Source organism: Eriocheir sinensis, chromosome 7 (genome assembly GCF_024679095.1).
Source record: "Eriocheir sinensis breed Jianghai 21 chromosome 7, ASM2467909v1, whole genome shotgun sequence".
Classification (NCBI taxonomy): Eukaryota; Metazoa; Arthropoda; class Malacostraca; order Decapoda; family Varunidae; genus Eriocheir; species Eriocheir sinensis.
In genome coordinates this window covers 26,893,467-26,911,611 of record NC_066515.1, presented here as the reverse complement: position 1 = coordinate 26,911,611, position 18,145 = coordinate 26,893,467, and the positions used below count along the sequence as shown (strand labels likewise).

At 40.2% G+C, this 18,145-nt stretch overlaps 2 long non-coding RNA genes across 5 annotated transcripts in view; one reads left to right on the top strand and one right to left on the bottom strand.

The window, feature by feature from the left end:
- LOC126995259 (uncharacterized) overlaps positions 1-7,164 on the top strand; it is a 39,978-nt gene extending 32,814 nt beyond the window's left edge. For both annotated transcript variants that reach the window (XR_007750193.1, XR_007750194.1), the window contains one exon: positions 2,887-7,164. This is a non-coding gene — a long non-coding RNA (uncharacterized LOC126995259). The remainder of the gene's footprint in view (positions 1-2,886) is intronic.
- On the bottom strand, positions 2,775-18,145 carry LOC126995258 (uncharacterized). Of its 3 annotated transcripts, none has more exons than XR_007750191.1 (5): positions 17,757-17,933; positions 14,588-14,804; positions 13,949-14,065; positions 10,188-10,262; positions 2,775-2,939 (listed from the first exon to the last, which is right to left on the bottom strand). It is a non-coding gene; the product is annotated as an uncharacterized LOC126995258 (long non-coding RNA). The 3 variants fall into 3 exon arrangements; XR_007750192.1 differs by lacking the exon at positions 17,757-17,933 and adding an exon at positions 17,329-17,540; XR_007750190.1 differs by lacking the exon at positions 17,757-17,933 and adding an exon at positions 18,006-18,145 and having other exon boundaries at positions 2,776-2,939.

Here is an 18,145-nt window from a genome sequence, read left to right as displayed (position 1 = left end):
TGTCTACATTGACATTACATCCACTTACAGCCTTGCTTTTCCTCCTCCTGTCCACACAATCCATATCCTTCCATCCTTTGGTCTGGTAGGAATCCACCTCTCGGCTTTCAGTTTCTTCCGAATATTTCCCATCACGTAACTCCACTTTCCACTCCTAGCTCCTCCATGTCCTTTGATCCACTTATTAGACAGTCTTTCCTCCCTCCATCCACACTGTCCACATCATCCAGTCTCCTGCTAGTCCCATTTTTATCAAGGACTGTGCCTCTCGTCTCATTTTCTTCAGAGGAGTAAGAAATTTTTCCTTTTACGCCACTCCACTTTCTTCCACTTTCCCTGTCTAGCTCCTTCAAGTCCTTTTATCCACTTATTGGTCAGTCTTTCCTCTCCCTATCCACACTATCTGCATCTTCCTATCTTCATCCATTCTCTTGTTATTCCCATTTTTATCAAGGACTGTGCCTCGTCTTCCACTTTCTTCGAATAGTAAAACCTTCCTCTATACACGGCTCCACATTCCACTTTCCAGTTGCTTTTTTCAACCTCCTTGTATCCGCATCTTCCTATATTTCTCCATTCTCCTGCTATTCCAGTTCTTGTACTTACTTTTGTCATTGTTTTTTTTGCTGGGGTTTCGTTCCTCTCGTCAAGGGTCCATACGTTACCTGAGGTGACTGCCTCTTCATCCTTCTTCCTCCCTTATACCTCCATCTCTGGACCTTTCTCTCCCTTCGTATATTTATTATTCTCATTTTATCTCCCTTCCATTGTGTATTTTCCTCCTCCCCACTTTCTCTCTCTACACATAATCAGTCCGTTCCTAGTCAGTGCGTAATGTTTTATATACGAGGCGTCCTGCCGAGAGGGTTTAAGTGACCTGTTCTTCAGTAAATTATGGGTTCAGTTTCCCTCCCAGAACACATTTCAAGACTCCCGACCCTTGCTTATAACATATACAAGGTCCCACGTGCCCATCTCGGCTGGACGCCAGGCAGTTTTTGTAATGTTGGCTTCGGTTTCTCAGATTCTGACGCAATTTGTTAGATTTTTCCTTCGTTTTTATACGTATAGGTGTCGTACCTCAGTGTCTTTCTTAATGATTATTTTGTCTGTATATCATTTCATGTTATTTCTGTCATTCTGTTCCTCCTCAGTGCGTAATATACGAGACATCCAGCCAAGATCGGGTTTAAGTGACCTGTTCTCGAGTATATTAGGGTTCGATTCCTTCCCCCAGAACACTTATAAGACTGCCGACCCCTTGCTTTTACCATATACAAGGTCTCTTATGCCTATCTTAGCTGGACGTCTTGTAGTTTATGTAAAATTTGCTTCGGCTGTCACAGATTTCACCTCTGTTCTCTTTCTGTGTGTGGTTCAGGCTTCTCTTGCAGACATATTTGTTTAATTTCATTTGGCGTTTTGGTAATTGTTTATGTCTACGCTCTCAGTACCACTCCTCTCTTCTGCTCTCTCTCCAAGCTCCTCCTCTCAACTTTTCCTTGTTTTCATTCTTCTTTTAACCCCTTCAATACAAGCAGACAAAACATAACCTCCATGCCATATCCTGGTTTTACATAGTATATATATATATATATATATATATATATATATATATATATATATATATATATTATAACTTATTGCATGATATACTTATTGCATAGTATTGCAATATATATATATATATATATATATATATATATATATATATATATATATATATATATATATATATATATATATATATATATATATATATATATATATATATTGCAAACTTGTTGCATGATATACTTATTGCATATATATATATATATATATATATATATATATATATATATATATATATATATATATATATATATATATATATATATATATATATTGCAAACTTATTGCATGATATAATTATTGCATAGTATTGCAATATATATATATATATATATATATATATATATATATATATATATATATATATATATATATATATATATATATATATATATATATATATATATATATATATATATATATATATTGCAAACTTATTGCATGATATACTTATTGCATATATATATATATATATATATATATATATATATATATATATATATATATATATATATATATATATATATATTGCAAACTTATTGCATGATATACTTATTGCATAGTATTGCAATATATATATATATATATATATATATATATATATATATATATCTATATATATATATATATTGCACAATTATTGCATGATATACTTATTGCATCGTATTGCAATATATATATATATATATATATATATATATATATATATATATATTGCAAACTTATTGCATGATATACTTATTGCATAGTATTGCAATATATATATATATATATATATATATATATATATATATATATATATATATATATATACTTATTGCATGATATATATATATATATATATATATATATATATATATATATATATATATATATATATATATATATATATATATATATATATATATATATATATATATATATATATATATATATATATATATATATATATATATTGCAAACTTATTGCATGATATACTTATTGCATATATATATATATATATATATATATATATATATATATATATATATATATATATATATATATATATATATATATATATATATATATATATATATATATATATATATATTGCCAACTTATTGCATAGTATTGCAACATATATGCAAAAAGTGAGCCATAGAATTTTTCTAAAATAAATACTAAATGATTTTTTTGTCAATCATTTATTAAATAAATAGAGCACATTTCCTTCACTAAGAGGCTGATTCTGCAGGAACTTGACATCTTGGTGTTCTTCCTTCTTCCAGAGTGTGCGGTGTGCAGACCAAGACGCTAGAGTTGTCCGTTCAGCCGTTCAATTCTGCCGAGGGAAAGATGTCGTGTTAGTCAACTCTGGTGACTTGCACTTTTCTCTGCAAGGGACTGTTCTTCTGTAAGCCAGTCACAGAAGATGTGAACTGTATCTGTACTATGAAGTCTTATCAATAAAATTAAGGGCCACACCTATGACTTGATCTTGTCCCAAACCCATTTAGGTATAATCGACTTAGGTACGACATTTTTCAGGCTACTTTTCAAGATGTTTTTGAGCTGTAAGCTGATATATCTAGTTGCTTTGATCTTTTTTAAAAGCTAATTCTATATATATTAAAGGGAGGAATTTTTTTTTTTTTTTTTTTTTTTTTTTTTTTACAGCAAAGGAGACAGTTCAAGGGCACAAAAAAAGTAAACATTAATAAAAAAAAGCCTGCTACTTAATGCTCCTAAAAAGAATCCAAAGAGGTGGCCGAAAGATAGGTCAGTTTCGGGGGGAGAGGTGTCCTGACACCTTTCTAATTTTCATACAGAAAAAAAAAACTTATAATATAAAAAGAATTATATATGAATTGGAAACAGTGCAATAAACATGAGATATAAGAGAAGACAACGAAGGGAACTTACAAGGGGAGAGATTGTATACATAAAGAGCTCAAAACTCATTGAAAAAGCAATGGAAATTAAGAGACAATAATTACATATGGAATAAAAGACGTGGAAACAAGTACTATAGTCTAAAAAAGGACAACTCAAAGACGGAGGAAGACGAGACCTTAGATATACAACCAAGAAGAAAATAAGACAGACATGAGATTATTACTATGACATAAATACCTTAGACAAAGAGAAAGCAGATAACATATCACAGACTAAAATATTTGAGGCGTACGGCAGAGAAGTGAGGTGACATTAGGAATGGCGACCCTTGTGTAAATTGTACGAAGGGTCTCTTTCGCCTTGCAATTAGTATCATAACATAGCAATTTAACTCTAATTTGCACTGGGAAAGACAGACTACCCCTCCAAGGATGAATCAAAATGGAAACGAAACTTTTATGGGGCAGACGGAGGGTCACTTTCCCTCGTAACGTACATCATGACGAGCAATATGGCAATAATTATGTTCTAGTTAGCAAGGGGGGAAAGGAAGAACAAGATATAGTTACTTGCAAGGGAAAATAAACCTTGCATAAGATGAGCGGAGGGCTGGAAGTCTCGTAATCTGTTCTCAGTGTGTAAACGTACTCTAATATACGTAAGAATAGGTCACCGTGCCTTAGGATTTCTCTGCCGTAAGCCTCGTTTATACGTTAAGAGATGAGGAGGAAGGGAAACAAGCAAATAATGGAACTCTATATATACGATACAGTGAAAAGGATTTACCGAGAAGGATGTACGTATGAGAGGAGGAAAGTGAGGAGGCGGAGAAGAGAGATTACGGTAAGTAAAGGGAAGTAAAACAGATGATGAGGATTTATATATAAATAAAACTAAATAAAGAAGGAATGATTAGAACTGAGAGAGAGAGAGAGAAAGGTACATCACAGAGGAGGAAAGTCTGGAATTTGAGGAAGACAAGGAGGAAGGAACGCCAGCCATGGAGTCTACTGTCGTCAAGGAGCTGATTCAAGGTACGTCTCAAACTTTCCTCCCTAAGATCTATGAAGCAGACCCTTCCGCCCCTCACGTCAGCTACTTGCAAAGGTCAATAAGGAGATCAATCAAGGTCTCACGAGTCTTGTTTTAAGATTCATGGTAAGGAGAAAGTTAAAACTACCACCTGGGTCATCAAACTGCCCCTGGAAATTCTCACAACTCCTACAAAAGCCTGTCAAATGTGTGCGCTTGGAACAATATTTTTTAAGAATGTGACTGTCAGATGCCAAAAAGGAGATCAATCGGGTTCTAATTGAGTGGTTTTGAAGGTTCATGGTACATAGGAAGGGTTAATCTATCACCAGGGTCATAAAACTACCCCTGGAAATGCCCAAACCTCCTACGGAAGCCTTAAAGACAAGTCTCTCGGGATGGCTTTTTCAAGAATGTGAGCCTCGGACATTTCCGCTCCTCACATCAGCTACTTCCAAAGGCCGTAAAGGAGATTAATTGGGTTCTTTTGACTTGTTTTATAGGTTCATGGTAAAGAGGAAAGGTCTTGCTACAACCAGGGTCATAAAACTACCCCTGGAAATGCCCGCAACTCCTATGAAAGCCCTGTCAATTTACCACACTCAGGGGATGAAATGTTTAAGAATACAACACTAATATAACTAATACAATGTTTGAATGAGTGTTTTTTAGGTTCTTGATACAGTAGAAGGGTTAAACTACAACCAGGGTCATAAAACTACCCCTGGAAATGCCCACAACTCCTATGAAAGCCCTGTCAGTTTACCGCACTCGGGGGACAAAATGTTTAAGAATACAACACTAATACAACAAATATAATGAGTGTTTTTTAGGTTCTTGGTACAGTAGAAGGGTTAAGTTGTAAAGTTTTGTTCAGTCAGCGCAACATCTGTGGTCATATGCCGGAGAGGGACAGATGGGGAAGGAATTATAGGAGAAGGGAACAGATCCCAGGAGACGGGACACAACCCCCCAATTAATACCTGGTACCCATTCACTGCTGGACGGACAGGGGCGTAGGGTATCGGAAAAGCCGCCCAAATTTTTCCACTCCGCCCGGGAATCGAACCAGGGCTCTCTCGGTTGTGAGCCGAGTGTGCTAACCACTGCACCATGAAGTCCCCTGTAGAAGGGTTAAACTACCACCAGGGTCATCAAACTACCCCTGGAAATGCCCACAACTCCTGTGAAGACCCTGTCAAAGGTGTGCGCTTGGGCAGGTGACATTTTTCAGTCCTCGTGGTTTCCTACGTAATATTGTAGTTTGCAAAAAATGATCAAATTTGACAAAAAATTACCAAATTGAGTGGATGGAGAGGGAGAGGAGACATTAGCCACACCAAGCTAAGCACAACCTATGCAGCCCTCAGAACGAAGACCTACTGACAGCCTAACGTCACTGCATTTCGTAACATCATAACACACACACCACATGACGTAGAGAGATCAAGTTTGCGGCAGATTGAAGAGGAAGGATGGATAAACAAATGCAGGTATATTCAAAGCTACCGGGTCAGGGAGAGCCGTGATACTGATGATGTTAAGTGAGCAATTTTCAGGAAGACGTCACATTTCCGTACAGGGACAACCGATTGCATGGTACGTCAAACTACTAGAGAAAGGAATGGTGAATGTACAGCGGAAATTTGACATTATTTCACAGTGTAATTTATTGGTTATTACAGCGTTTTGAATGGTAAACATTATACTGGCGACAATATGAGCCTTTGTTGACAGCATATACTAAGGCTTCAGTGAGAGGGAACAGGAGGTATTTCATGGTGTGTTTTAGTGGTTATTAGGACATGTATTCAAAGGTAAACACATGATTATTATACTGCCCGTAGAGTGACCCTTCTTTAACTGTATATACTCAGGCTTCAGAGAGAGAGAGGGAGCTGACTAACTAGAATTTTTACTTCATTTTGTCCCAAGTTCTCTCTATTTTTCCTCCCTCTCCTTCAGTCTATCTTAAATCCTCCCTCTCCTTCAGTCTATCTTAAATCCTCCCTCTCCTCCAGCCTCCAAATATCCCTCCATTCCCTCCCTGTCTGGAGCGATGTAAATGGGGCAGTGATGTGCTTCTTGGATGACTGTTTGGATTATTGAACTCTCTCTCTCTATTCTGACCACCACAATCAACCGAGATCAACCAAAATTCATCCCAACCTAGCCAAAGGATCGATCTACCAGCCTACCGAACATCAACCATCTGCCGCACACAGTAACAGAATGGTAGAGAAAAAGGTTCAGAAAATATTACAAAAAATTCTTTACCATCCTGAAACCCACACTTAATGCATGACTCTATTCTGACCACCACAATCAACCAAAATCAACCAAAATTCATCTGAACATAGTCAAAGGACCCATCTACCAGCCTACCGAATGTCAACCATCTGCCACACACAGTAACTGAATGGTAGAGAAAAAGGTAGAAAAATATTACCAGCAAAATTCCGTACAATCCCATGACCCAAACTTCACACAAAAAGGGAAAATAATGACCCACAAAAAGCCTTCTCCGTTACTTTAAAACTTTTTATAGAAAGGAAAACTTATCAAAAAGCCTGCCATGTTTTTTCTCTCTCTCTCTCTCTCTCTCTCTCTCTCTCTCTCTCTCTCTCTCTCTCTCTCTCTCTCCTACTTCCATAATACCAAACATTATCCCAAGCTGTCCCCTCAACCTATCCCTTTCTCTGATCCCAACACATTATTCCTAAACATTTCACTGCCCAAACACACACATTTGACAAGGCTTTCATAGGGGTTGTGGGAGGCATTTCCAAGACTACTATACATTTCAGCGGCGGACAAACGCTGTTTTTCGCAAATATCTCCTAAACGAATCGTTGGATCAGCATGATATTTCAGCACACTACCTTTAACACCCGGACCTAATTTGTGGCTGACATACCATATTGCAATATGTGTTATGTTAGGAGTTTACTGACTGATATTAAGCCTAATCCAGTCATCATATCTAAGGTGTTATACAGAATCGGACGAGTGTGGGGTACTCGTCTAACCCCTCCACCAACGCCCCGAACAACCCCCAGACCACTCCTTCCCTACCCCAATATTGCAGTATCCCCCTCCTCGTTTCCCTCTTCACCCCCCTACTCACACCATCCCCCTTCCCCAGCCCGAGGCTATGACTTGCGGAGGCAGGGTATAACTCATTGACTGCCGAGGCGCACCCAGGTGTTGTACAGTAATTATCAATGTGAAATACGTCTTGCCTCCATGGAATTGTACCATGCTCTTAGTTATTAATCATATATATACATATACACCTACATAACATTCTAATATATAATACAGTGATGGGGGAAATAGGGAGGGACACAAGAGTGATGAGGGAGGCGAGGAGCTAGAAGGAGGAGGGATAATGAGAGCGAGAAGGGGAGAAGTAGTTGTGGTCAGGAATAGTTTGGGAGGGTGTTCGGGGGGCACACTTTCCTTCGAATGCGTCAACATGACTCGTCGGGTTTGTGTTATTTTTCACGAGTAAACTCCTCCCATAACACATATAGTAATGTGGTATGTTAGCCATAAATTAGGTCCGGACGATAATTGTAGTGTGCTGAAATATCATACTGATCCAACGATTCGTTTAGGAGATATTTACGAAAAACAGCGTTTGTCCGCCGCTGAAATGTATAGTAGTTTTATGACCCTGGTGGTAGCTTGACCCTTCCTATGTGCCGTGAACCTAAAGAAACACACATTTGACAAGGCTTTCATAGGGGTTGTTGGAGGCATTTCCAGGGGTAGTTTTGTGAGCCTGGTGGGAGTTCGACCCTTCCTCTATACCAGGAACCTAAAGAAATAAATGCACAATTGACAAGGCTTTCAAGGGAGTTTAGGGCATTTCCAGGGGTAGTTTTGTGAGCCTGGTGGGAGTTCGACCCTTCCTCTATACCAGGAACCTAAAGAAATAAATGCACAATTGACAAGGCTTTCAAGGGAGTTTAGGGCATTTCCAGGGGTAGTTTTGTGACCCTGGTGGGTGTTTGACCCTTCTTCTGTACAAGGAACCTAAAAACACACATTGGAGAAGGTTTTCGTGGGAGTTTAAGGCATTTCCAGGGGTAGCTTAAGGACCCTGGTTGTAGTCTGACCCTCCCTCTGTACCATGAACCTGAGAAACACATTTTTAACAAGACTTTCAAGGGAGTTTTCTGCATTTCCTGGGGTAGTTTTATGACCCTGGTCATAGCTTAACCTTTCCTATATGCCGTGAACCTAAAAAAATGCACAATTGACAAGGCTTTCATAGGGGTTATGAGGGTCATTTCCAGGGCTAGTTTTATGACCCTGGTGATAGCCTGACCCTTCCTATGTACCGTGAACCTAAAGAAAACATTTGACAAGGCTTTCAAGGGAGTTTAGGGGCATTTCCAAGGATAGTTTTAAGACACTGGAGATGGTAGTATGACCATAGGTCTGTGCCGTGAAGCCAAAAAACACATATCTGACACACTTTTTCTAGGAATTTAGTGCATTTCCAGGGGTAGTTTTAAGAGCCTGGTGGCGGTGTGACCCTTCCTCTGTGCCATTAAGGAACAGTGACCCCTGCAAACACACAAAAAACTATCTATTTATAACTATCTATCACCCTTTATCTATCTATCCTTCTATCCACTGGTTCCCAAACTGGGGACCATATAGCACATTGAAGGGCGCCATAGGTTAAGGTTAGTTCAAGACTTAAACTAACCTTGAACTATGGGCTCCTTCAGTCTGCTATATGGGCCCCAGTTTGGGAATGGAAAAGACATGGATTTTAAAGGAAATTACATAGATTTTAGAGGAAATTACATGGATTATAGTGGAAGCAACTGAAGTACAGGCCCACAAGATTATATGAGATGAAGTCCATGCATGTGAGGGCCCCAGACATTGTGTGTGTGTGTGTGTGCAGGCTGCCTTCATGGTACCATTTTAGCACACTGAAATAAGGTACCATCTCTCTATCTCCTTCAATGTGTCATTACATGTGTTTCCCAAGGCCACAGAGAAGGTTTTCATGGGCAGATCATAGCCATGGATGGAGGTTTTGCAAGTACTCTACTGGTATATTTTCCCACACACTAAATGCAAACAAACACCAACTTGGATATTTTGTAAGCTCATCCCGGCGCTAATTCAGCGATATTTCTTTGCTTCCTGCATGTTTATCTAACAAACACTAGTACTATGGTATTCTTGTATACCAATACTGCACTAACATAACTACAGTAGAGCCCCACTTAGCGCGAGATCAATTAGCGTGAACCGCAATTAGTACAAGTGTAAACCTTAAGATACATTTTACATATAAATATAAATTCCTTTCAACTTTGAACCCTTCCTTCCTTCCTTCCTTCCACACAGCCACTACCACCAGAGGGTCACTTCAGGGGTCGGGGTCAGAACCTTCCCAAGACACAGGGTCATAGTTTTAAACATTTTCCTGCCCAAACTTACAAATTTAAAACAACATTGTGGTATTAGGGCATCTTGAAAACATTCCAGTTGATGTGTGTGTGTGTGTGTGTGTGTGTGTGTGTGTGTGTTTGCAGTACCAAGGTGTTCCTGGCTGCAAACTTTCCCTCCTTATTATCAAAATTCCTTGACTGCTCGTTAACCATTTTAGAAAAAATAAATTAACACTCACCAATGGGTTCCTCCTGTGTTCCTCGTCTTCTTCCCAGTCCTCCTCCTCCTCCTCCTCTTCTTCGTTTGGTAGTGTCTGCAAATCAAGTTTGGTGTCAATTAACTGTGTAAACATCAACATACTTTTTGTTTTTACAGTTAAAAAAAAAAAAAAAAAAAAAAAAAGCCCATCACTCACTGCTCCAAAATGATATCATTATAAATTGGGTGCAACTCCAGCGTGTGGTGTACCCAGTGCAGTCTAGCCCAGTATCACAAGTCTACAAAATGACCTGACCTGTCTCCCAAAACCTAGTCCTGATTTGAGTATGTAATGACCTAACCACAATGTCCAGGCTGAAGCTCCGAGGCCAGAGGAGTGCGCACGCCTTTTTGAGGGTGTCAGATGCCTGAAATAGCATATTTTTACTGTGCAAAGCAGGTGAAGTCACTCATATTTATCTATTTGTATATATTTCATGGTGGCAAAATTTAAATTATTAGTTTCATTTTCACCAGTGACACGAATTTGTGGCTGTTTTTCACAATAGAATTTCACTTTAATAAGTGAATCAGACCCCACAGAAATATTACCAGTGTGTGTAGAAATGAATACAAAGATAACCACATACTTTGATTTAACTCTAGGATGTCTCGTGGATCATCAATAAATAAAAAACAAAATATCTGGACAGGCCACTCTTGAGCCCGTTACCTTCAATGACACCCCAAAACAGTCCCTGCGCCAAGTGTAAAATTCTATATTTTGGTTGTTAGGTGTGCCTATTAGCAACTACTACTATTTTTACTGAACGAGGGACACATGATCCATATAAACCATTAATACTACCTAATAATATTAAACAAATTATATACGTGCTACCAGGGAATCATGAGGATTAATGTTATTGTAATTCTCACGTTTACTCAACCCTACTAAACCTATCCACCCCGCGCCCACCTAGCCTCCAGCAGGTGCCCACCCTGGCTCGCATAACCATAGCAGGGCACGATAACAGAAAACCTTATTCCCGATAACCGATAACTGATAATGGAAAACCTTCTCGGTGATAACCGATATTCGTTAACTGGAAACACAAATATAGGCGATAACCGATACCCGATATTAATCCACAATTCCGATACTAGCTAGCGATAAGTCCGATAGGCGAAAACGATACTATATTGATATTTCAAATAAAAACATAGATGACTTCATATTTTCATTATTTGTATTTTTAAAAACTTACAAAATCTGAAAACCACACGTTGACATGTACATATGGACGGTAATACTAGAAACGCCTGAACCGGTGTTGTGTTATTTGGCGTCCCCACCGACAAACACTGGTCTCTCGTGAACTGTGCATGCTCAGACCAGCAAGCGTAGACCTGAACAGTCTCACAAAGCTTTTTAACCGTAATTCAGAGTTGCTGGAAGGCTGAATCAGACATACAGTACCACTACCACCATCCCCGATGTTTCTAGATTGACACTCTGTACGAGCTGTATTTATATGTACAGAGTGTCGTTCTAGAAACAGTGAGGATGGTGGTACTGTATGTCTGATTCAGCCTTCCAGCAACTGCTCTTAATGTGCTAAAAAGCTCTGTGATACTGTACAGGTCTATGCTTACTGGTCTGAACATGCGCAGTTCACGAGAGATCAGTGTTTGTTAACACAAGCGCCAGCTTTTGACGATGGGACACCAAATAACACAACACCGGGTGCCTTCAATACCATGGCATGCTCACAAACGAATATGGAATATCAAATTTGAGGTAGTGAATAATCATTTTGGGGGCAAAGTTAAATGATTTTTCTCTTTGATATATTGATTTTTGAGTCTAACATAAAAAAATAACCTAGTATTTTAATGTTGATGATCTAAGTACGAAATCTCTTCGCCAAAGATAATTCATACCCCCAAGTTTTTTCATAAAATACCGGGCACCCGGGCCACGCATGCGAGTAGGGAGGAGACAACGTTTTTTTTTTTTTCTGAGGCGGAAAAAAGTAGCGATTATCACTAGTTTGGTTACAAAAATAACGAAGATACCGATATATATTTAAATAAGCAGCGGATGGCCGACAACCCGATTTTGTTATCAGCGATAAAGTATCGCGATAACGCCCAGCTATGCGCATAACTCACCACCCACCTTCCTGCAATTACAGCTGATAATGTAGTACTGCTAACACTTAATATAACACGTCACGTCGTAGGGTATTCGTATCTTACAATTTTACTGAACACCAGTCGACCTGTCCTCCCCCGCTCACCTCTGTTGCGCCTCCTCATTCCCAGTACTACTAAAATGGATTGGCTGAGGAGAAGCACCTTCCACAGGGAGAGCGTGTCAGTTTTCCCTGTTCCTCACTGGCTGACAGCCACTGATGAGGCTGCTGGCCAATACCAAATTTAAAGTGCATATTTCACACCTTTTCTTTCTCCTTATTTTGTCCATGCAAACAGTTTAATACTTACTAAAAAATGGTCATTATCGGAAATAAATCTGTCTCAGGAAAACAAATAACCAGTGAGACTGGCAAGGAGAGGAAGAGAGCTCACCATGCTGTGCCCAGTGACCATATTGACGTGTGTGTGTGTGTGTGTGTGTGTGTGTGTGTGTGTGATATACCCAATACCCACTACATATATGTAGGCATCAGCTCTCAGTGATTTTACTATACTAGGCTACTACTACCCTACTCACCTAGACCTACGCAGGCCCACCCACACACCCACATTACTCACCACCAACCACCATGAGAAAAAATCACCCCTCACACAAACCATTTCACAATATATATCAAAGCATTTGTGATCATATTATGTATCATCTTTTTGGGGGATTTATATCATGGCACAAATTTGGCCCATCACTGGTACACAGTAAAGCCACAAATTTGTCCCGTCGCTGCTACACAGTAAAGCCACAAATTTGGCCCGTCGCTGCTACACGGTAAAGCCACAAATTTGTCCCGTCGCTGCTACACAGTAAAGCCACAAATTTGTCCCGTCGCTGCTACCAGGTTAAAGGAGTTATCTTTGTCACCAATAGCATGGGTAGTCTGAGGAAGAGGAAGGAGGCAAGTGAGGTGGAGTGGCGGAGGTGGAGTGGCGGAGGTGGAGGCAGCGGCCGGTGACGGGAGCGCGGGGTGAGGACAGACGGTGGCCGACGCAGGTGAAGAACAAATTTAAATAAAAATGAGAACGTGTGTTTTTGTTGTTTCCATGACCTACTAATGTATTAACCCAATAGCAGCGACGGGCCAAATTTGTGGCTTTACCGTGTAGCAGCAACGGGCCAAATTTGTGGCTTTACCGTGTAGCAGCAACGGGACAAATTTGTGGCTTTACCGTGTAGCAGCGACGGGCCAAATTTGTGACTTTACCGTGTAGCAGCGATGGGCCAAATTTGTGCCATGATTTAAACCCCCCAAAATAGATGATACTGATCACAAATGCTTTGATATGTATTATGAAATGGTTTGTGTGAGGGATGATTTTTTTCTCATTTTTCTCGCTTGGGGGGACCATTAAGAAACATGATTCCCGCTGCTACCGGGTTAGGAAACATGATCCCCGCTGCTACCACCACCACTGGGTTAAAAGGCCTTTCCCTCTAAGCAAGGGGATGTACTGAACATTTTACAACACACTGGGTTACTAAGTGAGCTGCTGAACATTTTACAGCTCAATATAACGGGTTCACCCTTTGGGGGCTTCTGGCGGGGGTAATGAAGGCAGGGCAGGAAATGAGTAGAGAAAGCTTACCTATTTCTCCAAGCTGCTGAAAAGCTTGTTGGTGAAGAATTACTTGTCGGTGAAGAGACTGTTGTTGAGGTGAGGAGTGCCCTGTGTTATGGAACCTCCCGGCACTGCTACACCAACCTGCAAATATGTGTCCACTCTCAAAGTCTTGTACTGGGAAAGACGGCATGGGATAATATATTATAAAATCTCTCTCTATCAAGGGCTGTATAATAAAAGATAATTAATAGATAATCTCTCTCTCATATTTGTTTTTTTACATACTTTTCTTCCTCTACCCTCCCTCTCTCTCTCTCTCTCTCTCCTCATAACTATACATACAGCCAGGCCTATACTTTGAGGCAGAGCCAACGTTGCCAGACTGTTGTACTCAGCCTCTTGTATTTACTGACTTCCAACACAAAATCTGTCTCCTGGTCCTCAATAACGACATTCACTTATATTTATCATTAAAATAGTTAATTCCCCTTGTTTCTTGGCAATACAGTGTATTTGTATATGCATACAGTCCCTTACAAGCTGGATAATATTACACGTAATAGGAATGATAATAATGACAATAATAATAATAACAAGATAATTTAATACTAAGCTATTCTAACCTAAAACTTATTCAAACCTAGCCATACTGTTTTTCCTTACCTCCCTTGGCTGGGCCTGGTGGTGGGCCCAAGCCGGCAAGTGTTTATAGTGGCCCCATCTTGCTTTCCCTTGGACAGTCCCATACAGTCCAGGATGATGGTGGTGGTCTTCAGGACAAGTAGTCTGTGGCAGCGACGGATTCAAACCCTCATCATCAATCATGCAGCGAACGCAGGACCGGCACGCTAACCACTCAGCCACCGTCTCCTTCCCCAGCCTGTGTTCCGACGCCAAATATGCAAAAAAGTAAAAACATGTGCTTCAATGTGTCATCCCAGACTATATATAAAGAGAATTAAATCTAAGTCATCCTAACCTAACCAAACTTTAATTAAACTAATCTAGCCTTAGCAAGCCACTGTCAAAACAATATAAACAGAAATGTATCTCCAGGTGTGTCCCCCCCAAGACCATATATTTAGAGAATTAAATCTAAGCTATCCTAACCTAACCAAACTTTAATTAAACTAATCTAGCCTTAGCAAGCCACTGTCAAAACAATATAAACATAAACATATCTCCAGGTGTGTCCCCCCAAGACCATATATTTAGAGAATTAAATCTAAGCTATCCTAACCTGCCCAAACTTGCTGAGCTATCCTAACAAGACCTAACTTAACCCGGTAGCAACAAGGGCCCAAATTTGTGGCTTTACAGTGTACCAGCGACAGGCCAAATTCTTGCCATGATATGTAACTTGATATATTAAGAAGGATATAAACCCCACCACCGACCATCAGGATCCACCGGGAAGAAGCCTACCGGCGCAATAGGCCAAGACGTAAAAATAAATAAATAAATAAATAAATATATAGATGATGCATAAACTGATCACAAATGCATTGATATATATTATGAAGTGGTTTGTGTGAGTGATGATTTTTTTCTCATTTTTCTCGCTTAGAGGGAAAGGCCTTTAACCCAGTGGTAGCAGCAGGGATCATGGTCCCTCCAAGCGAGAAAAATGGAAAAAAAAATCACCCCTCACACAAACCATTTCATATTATATATATAAAGCATTTGTGATCAGATTATGTATCATCTATTTTGGGGGGTTTATATCATGGCACAAATTTGGCCCGTCACTGCTACACGGTAAAGCCACAAATTTGGCCCGTCGCTGCTACACGGTAAAGCCACAAATTTGGCCCGTCGCTGCTACACAGTAAAGCCACAAATTTGGCCCGTCGCTGCTACACGGTTAAGCCACAAATTTGGCCCGTCGCTGCTATAAGGTAAAGACACAGGTTTGGCCCATCGCTGCTACATGGTAAAGCCACAAATTTGGCCCGTCGCTGCTATATGGTAAAGACACAGGTTTGGCCCATCGCTGCTACATGGTAAAGCCACAAATTTGGCTCATCACTGCTACACGGTAAAGACACAGGTTTGGCCCATCACTGCTACACGATAAAGCCACAAATTTGATGTGTCGCTGCTACCGAGTTAAGAAACATGATCCCCACAGCTACCGGGTTAACCGTACCTGCCGTGCGCTCTACTACCACAATGAAATAAAACAAATATATACTGTGTTGCACCCCAAGACAATATTTTAAGAGGCGGGGAGTATGGAGACGACCATAGCCACCTCTCCCGCCAGTGACATCAACGGCAGTGTGGTGAGAGGCCTATCCTGCCTATTTATCCTAAACAAGTGGGTGTTATTCCAGAAAAAACACCCAAGTCTCATCACTTCACACTTATTTATATATTCAAGGGCTGAAAAATATCAGAAACATTAACAAAAAAATGCCCGGTCAGCACTAAGTTATCCTAACCTTGGATTAAAGTTAGATTTTAACGCAACCTCCTGTGAGAGCAAGATAAAAATTGACAGACAAAATAGGTCAATTCCGGCCCTCACGGTACCATGAGCAGACCTCAAGAATAACACCCGATGGTCTAGGATAAAAAAGTTGGAAAATTTCATTTAGTTGGCGCAACATCTGTGGTCATATGCTGGAGAGAGACAGAAGGGGAAGGAATTATAGAAGGGAACAGATCCCAGGAGACGGGACACAACCCCCAATTAATACCTGGTACACTGCTGGGTGGACAGGGGCATAGGGTATCGGAAAAGCCTCCCAAATTTTCCCACTCTGCCCGGGAATCGAACCCGAGCTCTCTCGGTTGTGAGCCGAGTGTGCTAACTGCTAACCACTGCACCACGAAGCCCCCAGGTCTAGGATAAGATACTGGTCATCGCTAAGTTATCCTAACCTTGGATTAAACTTAGATTTTAACCTTAACCTCCTGTGAGAGGAAAGTAAATATTGACAGACAATATATCAGTTCATGCCAGCCTTCGCAGTACCAGGAGCATGTATAACTCTAGAATGACACCCGATGGTCTAGGGTAAGCACATGTGGTCAAGGCAACAACGCTAACCTACATATTCCCCCTTAGAGTTAATAGGTTCACCACCCCGGGTCATCACCACCACATGCATCACCTAAAATCACCACAATCACCATCAATACCACCTCAAACACACATGAAATCACAACCATGACGATGAAAATGCAAAAAAATCAAGAGAAATAACACTGAAATAAATAAATCTGAAAAATTCGTAAAATTCACCCCGAGTCACCCTTAAAACACTCCTAGCTCACGTTAACCTTCAATATTTCCTGAGTAACACAACCCACACCTCATATCTGCAATAATACAACACAAATACACCCTAATCCTTAATATAGGAGTACCCAGGCATCTTACACTGGTCAAAACTCACGGATATAAGGTCACGTACGGTTCGCTCCCATCCGCCGCCGGTTACGCCCTTATGACCTCACCGCTAAACGCCCATAATTCAATATCTAAGACCCTCACACCTCATTTGGCCCCATACATTAGGTCATTCAGCTTAGTTCTCCCTCTCATAGTGTTCAAAGTTCTTAGGTGTCATTGATAACTGAGATAATACGTCACATATGGTTCGCTCCATCCGCCGGTTACGCCATTTAATATATGACCTCACCGCTAAACGCCCATAATTCAATATTTACGACACTCACACCTCATTTGACCCCATAAATTAGGTCATTCATCTCAGTTCTCCCTATCATAGTGCCCGAAGGTCTTAGAGGTCATTAATAATTAAGGTCATCTATGGAGCCGGACACCCCAAGCCAGTTATATACTTGACCTTTCTGACCTTACCGGCTTATATCCCGCTCTCCAACTTCACACACAGGAATGCAATGCACGTGTCGCCATGCCCCTCAAGCCCCGTGCCGCTACGTACTCTACTTTACCGGAAATCAGTAAAAAACGATGAACTTCTGAACGACCACGGCGGCCATTGAAATCCACCTCTCCCCCCACCGATACATTTTCCCTATTTCCACCTATTACAAGCCTTAATTCACTGCCCTCACCCACCCAAAACAATCACAAGGGACTATTTACCGTTTCCAGATGCATGGCTCCCTCGGCAACAGGATAATTCGCTTCAAAAAACACAAAAATATAAGAGCCGACTCCATTCACGGATGACATTGTGGCTTCCAGGTGTGTGCGAGAAATACCTCATCGGGGAAATAAGTCGC